Source organism: Notolabrus celidotus, chromosome 3 (genome assembly GCF_009762535.1).
Source record: "Notolabrus celidotus isolate fNotCel1 chromosome 3, fNotCel1.pri, whole genome shotgun sequence".
Taxonomy (NCBI): domain Eukaryota; kingdom Metazoa; phylum Chordata; class Actinopteri; order Labriformes; family Labridae; genus Notolabrus; species Notolabrus celidotus.
The window spans coordinates 20449938-20463140 of record NC_048274.1 but is presented as its reverse complement, the minus strand read 5'-3'; positions in this window follow the sequence as shown (position 1 = coordinate 20463140).

Here is a 13203-nt window from a genome sequence, read left to right as displayed (position 1 = left end):
CACTCCACTACAAAATACACAGCCACGCAAAGAAAATGATGGTGATGACTTGTAAAAAAAAAATGCTGATTTTCTAAATATGAATTAAACTTCAGAGTTCTGGACCTTGGTGACATCAATTGTGGTTACATCATTTTTACAAAGACATGGAACCAAAGCAGGGATCCAAACAGGACCAATCTGTCGTTAGCTGGCAGCTGATGTTTTAAAAATAAAACAGCTACCATGGCTCCCTGTTGTCTGTAAAAAAACAACAGGTTAGTTTCAACCTCTACACATACATTATCCTTTCACTTTTTAGCATCTAGATGTCCTTAAATTGTCCTTCCCTTGCAACTAATAACCCCTTTTCTTTCACTTTATTTAAGACATTTAAAAAAAAAAAAAAAAGAAAACAAGACTTAGTTTTTTTGGATGTTCTGAATGATGGTCTTGATTAATTTTGGATTAACTCCCCAGCCCCAGTATGACCTTTGAGCCAAGCCTTAGAAAAGCTCTATGCCCTTTGATCAATGTGCAAGGTGTATGCTGACGTCTGTCATTATCGCTTAATGTGCACAGCACGTCACACTCACAAGTCCCAAAGGATCCAGGGCCTATAAGGGACTCTGACAAGACTGAAGCAACACAGGGTTGTCGCATCCTCATGCTGTATTGTTCTTCAATCAAACATTTCACAAAGTGTTTCCAAAGGAAGAAGGTAGAAAGGCACAAGCACAGCTTGGCGAAACAAAAGTTCTTCTGGAATAAACCCTTGCTCTTTGCTCATGAATTTTTTAACAGACAGACATTTTTAGATAGGCAAGGTCAAAACATGTCTTTGCAAGTTCTATCAGTTGTGAAACAAATCTCAAAACTTTGGTAACCCAGAAAAACATGAGAGTGACAAATGTTAAAGGGTTACTTGTATGCCTACACACAGCACAGTTCTTCACAGGCAGAAAGAGAAGAAAGTGGAAAAAAAGAAAACATTGCAAATTTCCAGTAATGTCACAATAACAAAACTTCAAAGAAAAGAAAAAGAAAAGGAAAACTAGATTGTAGCGTAAGCCAAGTCCCTGGTCATATCATTGGTGGTGCATTCATGTGCTGGTGTAAAGCTCTGGGCATCCCACACTTGAGAATCAGCTGCCAAACAGCATCACACTCACAATCTGAGCTGTCAGAAAATCAAACCAGAATTTCAAACAAAAAAATGATCACTCAAATCTTGGAAGTCCCAGTTCCCAGAACATAACAACTCAGAGAACAACACTTTTCTTCAGCCGACAGGATAAAGCATGCAAAAACACCTGCATGGGGCTTGAACTTTATAATTAAAGTTGTATGAGAAAGGAAGAAGAGAGTTTCAGCAGAATTTGATTCAAATATGAGCCGTGCTGGACAGACTATCCAGAGTTTTGGCACATGCAGTTTTATCTCTGGGGAAAAAAATGTATACCAGTTTTATGTGCTCTACTGAGTTGAGTTTTCAGTATGTATACAGGCTGTGGGTGGCAAGACAGTAAAAATATTATTTATCACTTTAACCCCTGAGTTCCTATGAATTACAATTAAAAAAAAATAAATGTGTCCTGACGCAGATAAAGGGGAATCATTCTGCTTTCAGAATATGGCTGTCATGGTGTGTCTGTAACATGCATTCAAACTACAAAGTCACCTGGGATGTATGCGTCCAGCTTTCTAATGTTAAGTGTGAATAAACCCACAGTGACCTTTCTTCACATTTGCTCAGACAGTATATGGAGCGTGGAGGCACAGCATTAATAGGGATTAGCATGACCACTGGGACATGTGTTAGAAAAATCAATACTCCTTTAAACTTCAGACTAAGAGGAAAAACAAACAAAGACCACATTTGCATTCAGGCCACATTCTGAATATTTTCATTACTTCCTGTAATCATGGGATTAATGTTATTACACTAAATATATGGTTGATGTATCTGTGCATACTGAGGACTTCTTTATTTTTTGATTATATTCTAATGTTCGCAACAGTCCTCTTTTCCACTTCAGTGTTTCTGTTTCTACAGCTTGTCTGCTGTTGAGTCCCCAGGTGTGAGGACTGGCTCACCTTGGAAAAAGTGACGCGATCAAGGTGTTGCCAAATTCATCACTGTGATACAAAAAAGGAGGTTTTCTTCTGTCCTTTTTTTCAAAGGACACGAATCAAGTTATATAGGGTCCAGACTTCTTGTATAAAGTGTTACTTTGGTCTTGAAAAAGGTAATCCTGCACACTGTATTTCCTCAGCATCACAATTTAATGTTCATTCTAACGTTGTATTCCCTTTGGACCATTTTCAAGATTATTGACAAGGCAAACATTCTGCCAGTATTCAAACATTAGTTAAGATTAAACAGTAATTAATTATGATGTTAAGCAATTATGGTGTGGGGGATATCTCTTTCTAAATAAAAAAAAGTATCCTGAACATTTCACAGATCTTTTTTTCAGATAAGTCCTTTGCTTCAGTTTAGTTGGGTTTAAAATTAAAAAAAATTCTTAACATTTAAGCTGAGAAACTCATGCTCAGAAAAGTAAAAAAAGTAAAAATACCTTTATAAATTAATGCAGAATATCAACCTCGACCTCTTGAAGCATCAATTTCCAGTTCACTGATTTCATAAATAAAGGGATGGCCCTAATCGTTTTGTCCTCTGTGCGCTGAGTACTGAAATGGCGAGGAAGCTTTTCCAAACATCACAGACATTGATCATCAGATTAGAGACAGTACAAACATGCAATGATCGGCACATTCTGAGCTGGTTTAAGGGGCTCACTGAAGCAAGATGTAGCCAAATATGGATGTAGGGCTTTAATACATCAGCAATATTTTAGACAAGACTGACTACTTATATATTAAGACATAATACAAATAGTATACTCATTGTGTGATTGTGACATAGAAGGAGAAGCTATGTAACTCTGCAATTCATCACTACGGCCTTTCCAGACCACAGGACCAATACAGGCCAGGCCAAAAGAGGAACCTGGAACTGCAGGGACTGAGACGAGTGGCCAACATAACAGTAACAATGTATTGCTAATGTTAGCAGCATCATTGCTAGCAGCTAGCTGAACTGCTATGTTTGGTCACCATGGTACGAACAGTCCAACTCCTCACCTGCCTCAAGAGGGCTCAATGACCTGGCATTGATTTAAAAGCAATTTACTCAAGATGAAACAGCATTTTTACTGACACACAACACAGGTAGATGTCTATTTATTGACTTGACATTTCAACACATATCAAGCTCAAAGCAGGCCTATCATGCTCATTTGTTTTTTGATACATATAAGGCTGCAATGTTAGATGTCCATACTAAACTGCGGCAAAGTTTTATAACATGGGTTATGTGGATGTTGGCTCAGCTCTGTCAAGGATGCTCCTACCCAGTTCACTCAGAACTCCTTTTTAAACAAAGGCCAGAGAAAGCTGGATTTGTGTCTCAACTGTTACTGAGACCTGGGGCTGTTCCATCCATAAAGCCTTCCATCAAGGCTCAGAACAACAAGCTGTAAGTTACATTATAACAGCAGGCATGTAATGTAAAAATAGTTAACAGGCTTTTATGATAAATATCGTAATTCCCTGGTCTTGTCACTGGGGAACCGGGAGTGTGTGGACAGAGTTAGCAAAATATGATAAAGAACATGTCACATGAAGTAGTTAAAACAAGTGAGTGCATTTAGATAAGAAGAATTAGTCCCATTAAGGGGTCGAAACAAAGCTCAGAGATAAGCCTTCTGTCTCTTTCACTTTCTCTTCTCTCCTCCCTCAAGAAAATGGGGAAGTAGGGCGAGGTAGAGCGTACAGCCGATCCTGTTAGGGAAGAGCTCCAGGCCAAGCCGGCATCTTGCCCTGGCTCTGCCTTCTCTGTCCTCTTTCCAACACTCTCCTTCAATCTCTCTTTTTTCTCTCTCTTTTTGCATCTGTGTATGATGGGCAGTGAGTGCAAGCATGGAGAGAGGTGGTGAACTGTTCTTCCCTGAGTGTTTATCCCGTTAATTAGGGCACAGGTGTTTATTTTCAGATTGGGTGTGTTGTTCAAGGTAAAGAGATGTAAGTGAAAATTAAAGTTGTTTTGCTTAAAAATAGAACTTCTCCTTCTTTAAATTTCAAAGATTTATTTAGCATTTTATTTTACCCTGTATGTTTTGGACCATGGTGAATGGTGTTGGAAATGCAAGTGTATTAAATTTCTTCTTTCCCTTGACAGTGTTTGGTCACTGCAGAATACACATCACAAACACATTGACGTATGAAAAGCAGATTCTAAAGATTATTCTGCCCCGGGGGAGCGTCTCACCCCTTGTCAACCTGATATTTTGAAGCAGAATGTACTTTAAAGATTATTTCTTATGGTATTTCTGTTTTATCTGACCACTTATGATGATGATCAGTTAGGCGAGATGACAGAGAATGCATCAACAAAGGGTTCAGGCTGGCTGTGGAATTGAAGATGCAGCATTTAAGCAACATGCACCTGAGCCAAATGACTGAAAATCAATAGAGGAAATATTATGACATTATGCAACTGATAACAAATATATCTTTATATTGTAACTTCTTTTATCAGTAAATTTGCCTGTGGTCTAATATCTGTCTATATTCTTGATCTCCCCAGATCCTGCTGACACTTGCATATTTCCTACACTAAAATATATGGCAACTATCAGTAAAGACTCACACAACATTTAACTGATGCTTATATGAAATGTCACATAACTTCAGCTATTCATTTGGAAGGGAAATAAGATGAATGTCTTTGTGTCATTGCTTTGGGTCAAAGCAGATAGTTTTTCTATCCACTGTATTATAAAAAGTTGCTCACTCAGTCAGGCCAGAGTTGGCCCCTTCTCACAGCCATGCACACTAAGGAAATATAAAGTATGTGCATGCATAAATACACTGTCAGTCAGTAATCTTAACCACTAAAATACATGAATACACAATTCCTTCACTAGTCTTGGGTTGGTATAAAATGAAACCAACATAGGAACCGATATTAAAAGAATCCCATTTCTCGCAAATATTCTTGCTTCTTTCCACCAGGAGTGAACCAGGCTCAAAGTTACATTTAATTATGCATATTTCAAAATGGTGATTAAATCTGATTCAAATGAACAGCAGGAGACGCCCAAGGTTCACAGGATTTGGATAGGGAGAGCTCGTCTTTTTAAAAAAATCACTAGTCTGTGGCCAATTGTATTGCCAGTAACACATTTCCATTGCTTTAAGCTGGTCCTTTCTGGCAGACTTTGAATAAGAAGAGAGTGTTTCCATGACTCATTTATCAGATGGGTCTCTGGCTGGTGAAAAGTCGCTTATTGTCTCTAAAAGGTTTGAGGTAGTAAATGAGGAAAGGCCACAGAGCACATTTATGACCCAAAGTAGTAAAACCAGACCCCATGTAACCAACAATTGAGGGAGAGGTATTCAGGTGCAACAGAGTGGAGTACTCCACTGGCTCCCTGCACCATTTCTGTATAAACTGTGTTTTCATTGAAGGTGCAAAGTCTGAACACTGAACCATATGTTGAACGTTGACGTTTTAAGTTTTGGAATTGATTTGTGTCAGCGTTTGATTGCACCATGAAGACATGAGGTTCCTCCTAACTAGTAGCGTGTAACATCCAAACTAACCAAAATATTGTTGCAGAAGTTAGGCTTTCACTTCAAGTGGCAAAGCACTGAAAAGCACTTTTCGAAATGAGATATTTAATACAGTGTTGCTTCTCACAACGATTGCTTCTTAACAGGCTAATTACAGTAACTGCGGTAATGAGCCTCCTGTCCATCTTTTCTAGAAGCTTTCAAATACTAACCAAATGTTGCAGTACCACTGGAAACCAAGTTGGCAGTATCGAGCAGTATAGCAAAGAGTTTGAGCCAGACCAGCTAAAGACAATAAACAAGAATACTTTGGTAAGTGTTGTAGCTTTTCAGGAAAGTTTGCTGAGTTGGTTAGAGACTATAAACATACGTACAACTACAACAGAACAGCTAGGCAGAAATCAAAGAGGAAATTAATGTCAGTTGGACAGCAGTGAAGTGGAGGTCTGTGCGAGATTGAACTAACATAACGGACGTGTGGGATTATGTGGGTATTGGCCGTTATCATACATACATGTATTTATTTTCATATACATAGGATGCAAAAATGAGCCTTTCGTGGTATTCTGCTGCCCTCATTTTTGCTCACTCAATTCTGCCTAAGTTGTATGTCCTTAAGTTAGGAAAATATACAGGCATCTGTCTCACAAAATGTGCTCTCATGAGAGGAATCTTTACATTTCATCTCCCAGTCTGAGTTTAGTTAGTGAGCGAACACTCAGCATTTTGTTAAAGGGCATTTTGACAGAACAAGCCTGCTGATGGACACAAATTGGGTGCTGCTGGAATATAACCCATGAACTTTCCAATGCTGGATGATACCTGCCACTGACATAGTCCTAACTGTCTGTTAGATGTAGTCAGGTTTTCATATCAGCAGTTTGCAAGAAGAAACTGAAATTTGTGCAACTTTTGAGTAGGGGATCCATCCTGGGATGTCATTTCAGTCTAAATCCCTTCTTTTACATTTCAGAAACGATAGAGAAAAATTATGGACCTTGACAAAAGCTTTCTGATTCTCTACAGACTTTAAACAATATGTGCTGCAGAACCAAAAAAGCAGGATCATCCTCTTCAGAGTGTGCAGGTATGATAATGAAGACTAAATGTGTTACCCAAAAGTAAACAAAGAGGGAAGAGGGAACAAAAATAAAGATGACATTCACAATTGAAATTGACAAGGGAATCTACAAAATGTCAATATACACAATACAAGAGTTACTTTATTGACGTCTGGTTGCCAGTGGGATTTAAAAGATTGCTGAAGAAACCACGGAGGGAAAAATTGATCCATTTTCTGTTTCACTGTCTGGTTGTGTCTATTTTTCTTCTAGCCTGTCAGAGTTTTGGAAGTACTCCCTCGCTCTAAGGAGGCCATACACACAGACTCTACTTAAAACTTGAAACAAAATAATAATTAATATTACAAAACTGGCCTAATTAACAACTACTGGGTTATTACACAGCTAGCCGTAGTTGGTAATAGCTATAATTAGTGATCGCGCAGCCTCAGACTGGACAGTCACAACCACCCCCTGCTGCCTCTGCCCTCTGCTCCATTGTGCTGCGAGGTCACACTCAGTACAAGCAGGTGTGACACTTTCTGAGCTGAAATCCACAACTGCAGTAATTTTGCCCATCTGTGACTTTAACACACCAGCAAATTCTTGCCTCTCTGTTTTTGTGCTGCATTCAGCAGCTTTCTCAAGCTGTGTATTCTCTTGAACCTACATGTAATTGTGACCATGACAACTGCACTGCTCTCAGAAACCACGGCTGTATATTGAGTCGGCTGCACCGGAACAATTCATTAGCTCGCACCGTGTTTGTGCTCAGACTCGTGTCATTTTTCCTGTTGTACACCCCTGTTCATGTGTTGCTCTACAAAGAAGGTGTCAATCCTTTACTGTCTGTCTGTCTTGTAATGTCGCCAACAATTAACAGTGCCAAACCCCAGCCACTCCATCCAGCTGTGTTAAGAATGAACCTCAGGCCTTTTAGGTTTTATGGAAACAGCAATGCTACAAGCTAAATGCTAACATAATTTGACAACATGGTCTTAATGAAGTTTCCAACATTATGAAGTTTATTGTGAGCATGCTCATCATCTTAACTTAGCTTAATGGAACTTATAACTTAAAACTGATGCTTATGGCAATGTCATTAATTTAGCAAGTATGTAGTCACAAAGCATTGACTTCCAAAATAATTGTTTGATAATGGCACTTGTGTAGTCAAAGGAAGAGGACTAATAAAGAAGCTGTATGTCCAAAGTCACATACAAACAAAAGAAAATGTGCAACATTGAAATGCAGAGGAAATTACAAGCAGGCTGTTGCAAAACTACTAAAATCATTAATTTCAACATATGTCCTGTCCCTCACAAGGCAAATAGTTCAGAGGGATTTTGGGGAGACCAAATCAGTGGCTAATCAGATTTAGTCCAATCAGTCGCTACACTCTAAGACATTGATAGGAGAGATTGATTTCACTTGAAACCTGGGACGTCAATATCATGTTGGTGCTTGTAGAAAAAAGTTACACAAGTCATAACGATTCAACCTGTTAGCAACATAAATGTTTATTTTTGAGTTTATGGCAATCAGTTTAGGAAAATGTCAAGAACGTGGAGTAAAGGTCAAACAAATGTTAACCTTGGGGTGCCTATTTGGATTAGCAGATAAATCGTGGGCCTTATGAGGCGAGACCATGGTCTTGGAGATGGTTCCAACCTGCAGCCCTTTGCCGCATGTCAGTCCCCACTCTCTGACCAGTTTCCTTTTCAATCCACCGTTCTTTCTCTCTCAATAACAGCAGAAAAAGCGCCACATAAACTTGAATATGTCAACCTCACAATGGCACTGCAAGTACAGTTTTTGGATGAACACAGTCAATGGCGTTTATCCTCTGGGGACCACCAACCACAGAGCAAAATCACTTGACAAGACATCCAATATGATTCCACTAAATGTTGGATTGACAGAGTAAAAGCACTGTAGTGCCACCAGCTAGCATGCCTTGAACAACTTAACTTATAAAACTTACTCTGAAAAAGCCATCGTCAGCATATTTCTTCAAATCCCGACTCCCTATCCCTCCCGTATAGGGAGTCTGTTTGAAACGAGCTTGTAGCCTGAGGCGTGGACACTAATAAACACAGATGACGTCTGACCCCAGCTCACTGTACCAACACTTACTACCTGTGGACAAGAAGCTTCAGTTCCAATCCAAATCATCTTACTGAACAGAGGTAGAAACACTGCAACTCCAGCTCTCTCGTCACACATGATTCCTGCTGTTTTAGATCTCAGCTGCACCTCTGACTGGAGCCAGATTAATTCATTCACTTTGAACATGACTCAGCAAAAAAGTAAGGCTAACAAAACCTGAAACAGTCAGTGACTTTGGTAGTTAATTACAAAAAAAGAAAAAACCTCAAACATGGAGTGAGAAAGGAATATTTGAACCCTTTATAAAAAATGATTGAATCCGAATGTAATTGAGTTTGCTTGTTCAGGGTTCTCAGCAAAAAATGGCACAAGGTCAACCTCAAAACCATAAAGAAGTTTAGCTACCAATTTTAAAACCTCAAGGTGTGCCGGTTAACTTAAGGAAAACCAACTTCTTTGTAAAAAGACAATTATTATTTCACAGCTACCGTACAGGCTATAAAAGAGAAACCCAGGTGACATTAAGAAGTCAAAGCCAGCTGGGATTACTATGGGTTTGATAAATGTACATTGTGCTCAGTGGAAAGAGCAGTGGATAAATCAGCCTGATTAAACCTCTGAAAATAGGTCCCGTGATTTGCTGTAAATCACAGGATTAGTGTTTATAATTGAGCCTTTCACCTGCTCTCTAATTGTAATGTGAAAAAAATGGGCTTTTGAGTGAAGCAGCCTTACATTATATAATCAAATCCACATCATTGTCTACAGGCGATTCAGATGGTTGTCAACATTTTCTCTGGTATCAACAATTTCACAGAGATTCAAAAGCAGCACATTAAGATCAATTTATTAAACAAAGGCAGGAGTCTCTCCCAAAGGAGCTAACATGATCATCTTAATGGATCATGATCTTAATGTAAGTAATAAAGAATATCAGGACAAAAAAAATGCAAAACTACGACCGCAACATGTTTTTTCACTTAGATATGAATTGCTTTGTAAAAATAGACCTGTGATTTACACTTCAGAATGATTTTAATTGCTGTAACATGCTCTGAGCATGCAAAGCAACATGATGAAGATTACAGAATCATGCATAGAGCAAAAGTGTTCAGAGGGTGAAACTATCTGGTCTCTAGTTCAACCATAGCAGCAGGGTTCAAACAGTGTTTTTGCACATCAGGCATTTACTTATAGGCTACCCCATGGATGTGAGCTGCTGTGTGCTGTTTTTTTTTTTTATCCAACAGATCTTTGCTGTGTAGGCTGGGGACAGAATTAACAGCGGTCTTTTAAAATAAGCAGCATGTCTGGAACTTTTCTAAATAGAAATATGTCAATTTAATATGTCTGGCAACTGACAAGCTGGCTTTTAGAGCTCTGGTTAGGGGACTGGTAGCCTAATTATGTGATTTTGAAATAAAGTCAAATAAAAATGTTTCCTATTTATGTTGATAAAAAGCACAAATGATGTGGAATATCTTCTCTCTCACACACATGTGCTGTCTTAAATTAGGAGAGAAAGAGGACTGTGGTAATGCAATAAAAGAATAAAAAACAAATGAAGAAGTGATTTTATTCTTTGAGTCTACTTAATTGTTTGCTGCACTCTGAAGCTTTATAGACATCAGCTCGCCAAATATTCATAATGACAATGCTCAAATGCTGATCTTAAGATGGTTGAGTAAATTACCTTGTTCACCATTTCACTGTAGTGTTTTGTTAAGCGACCAGTTGCTGACTTGCCCTAACAAAATGTACAATGTTGAGCAGGAATAAGTTTTGTAGATATTTGGTTATGAAACCAAGTTTTGTTCCATCTCAGGGAACATGTCAAGATTAAGGCTGTCAAACATTTAATTTTCAAAATCACAATTAATCAGATTTTTTCCGTGATCAATGGAATATTTAATTGCATATTTAATATTTATTTTTCAAAACAGTTTTTTGAGTCTACAGTATATTAAGAAGTTAAATATATTGTCTTCATTTTGGAATCAAACTGATGCAATAAAGTGTAAAACATTTTATGCTTTTGATTACTCACTGATGTCGATGCAACAGTAAGGCATATCACAACATGCAAACCTGACGGCATCCCTTAGACCAGTGTTTCCCACAAAGTTGACGAGCCTGCAGTCAGTTGACACCCATTTAGCAAGTAAAAGTAAGGTCTGTGGTGATCTGCACATGCTCAAAAATTGTGCTCTGTGGGCTGACATCAGTCTGAGTAGCTGCTCCTGTTTACTTAACTTGTAGGTAGTAGCTCAGACTCAAAGTACTTTGATGATATTCATTGTAATTTCCTTTTTTATTTAAATACTTTTAATTTTATTTAATTGTATAATCTCATTAATATTTCATTGTAATAAAAACATATTTTAATCCCATCTCATACAACTTACATGTTACTATTGACTTGTCAACTGTGCTGTCCAGATGTTTTTTAAAGGGAAATGTGTCTTTCCCCAGCTTGTTGGTGTCGTTTTCCATCACAGCAGCAACAAGAGGAGGGAGACTCAGCTGTGGTTTAACTAAGGTGTGCCGAAAGTGAAATAAAATAGCATGCATTCTAAAATAATTAGCACTTAATTTTGGACCTTAAAGGATAAGGAATGACATGTTAAAACTGAAAGCCCCTGTAAAGATATTTCACAGTAAAAAAAAACCCTGACCTATGAAGGGGCTACATGGAAAGTCAAGGAATAATCACAACATATCATGAGTCATTATGTTGAACACGGACTGGACTTTACAACCTAATAGCTGTTTGTTTATTTCATTATAAATCAAAGGCACAAAATGTTACTGAAGTGCTACATTTAGGTATCATCTAACCCTAGGATTTATCCTCCAAAGATCATGCAGGTCAGAATTTCCTTAAAATCCATGTATTCATAACAGTTTCTGTGCTGTGTCGTCACTGTATTTATAGTCTTCATCTGTGACAGGAGTGCTTAACAAGATGAATTAGTATCAAAGCTATGTTTCTTTTATAAGGAAGAGGGGGTGTTTCCTATAAAGGAAATGAAAAAGATATTGCAGTAGGGGATTACAAAGTGACTCTCACAGGAAACCATGAATCTTTATATGAGACTGCAGTTGTTAACGTAAAGTAGTACAAACCCACTGTTTCAATAGAGTCTTCCAAGTCTGGCCTTTATCATGTGTTTCTCAGTTGTGAGACTGTTTCATAACAACAAATACAAACTCAGTGGGTCAAATCATGAATTATGGATGGTGGATTATGGATGTTGTTGCTGGAGGAACCTGTGCATGTTCTGGGTTTCCTTTCTTTAAATTAAAGGACTGGGAAAGGGCATTTTTCACAAATACATTTTGTAGGGTTGCAGCAGGATGTTAACAAGAAATTGTTCACAGTGTGACTCAGACTCCCTCTTTAAAACATGTTACTACAAAGTCCTTATTCGAGAGGCCAAACAACAGCATAGCGAGTGGAAGAAAGTGTTAGAATTGATGCTTTTTTTAAAGCTTCATTCTACAGAACAATGAAATCCATGCAAAGATAATTAAAATAATGTGTTGTTTGGTGGCTTTCACAAGTCTTTTCTGAAGCTAAAGTTGCATGGGTACAATATCTCTCCAAAGATTTTGACCTAAAAACAATCTGCATCTATGATAAAAAACATTTGTTTCATCAATAAAGTTTATGTGCACAGTCATTTCCGACTGTCTGTGTCATTCTGTGAGATCTGTGAAACTTTCATTTCTCAGCAGTATTGCAAACACTATGCTTCGTCAGTGTTGGCTAATTTATGAAGTAGACGCATAAATTGAAAGCAAGTCAGGCGGAAGGATTAGTGAGCTTCTATGTTCATGCAACTAAAGCTGAATAAAACTTTAGCATAACTCCTCTAATTACAGTTTGGTAACTACTGTAAAACTTTCTTTTAAAAATGTTGTAAAAGAAAAAGTTTTAATACATCAGATCTGCTTACCCAAACCAAAAAGTTTCACTTCCCAGAGGGTACTTTTCACAGCAAACTATAAACCCTTCTTGTTTCTGTTCTACTTTTCCCTTTCATCAATGCCATCCTTTTGTTTCGGGAAAATACGGTTATTTTTGCTTTTAGCTGAGAGCACATATTTGTGTCTGAAAATCTATTCTCATTTTATAAAATTTCAGAAAACCAGACAGCCATATAGAAAAGTATCTGTTGGAGAGTGGCCATGACCTCAGCTGAATCACTTTTATTTCATTCTCAGTGGGTGAACATCTGCTGGGACATTTGCAGGGTTAGCTCAGGGTTACTGAAGATTCTCTTTGTACAAAGTGATAAAAAAGGAAATATTTCTGAACACATTGAAGAATGATTAATAATTTGCAGTTTCACACTAAGCCTATTCAATATTCGCCAACCAACTCTATGTTTTGTAAATGTCTGCTTTT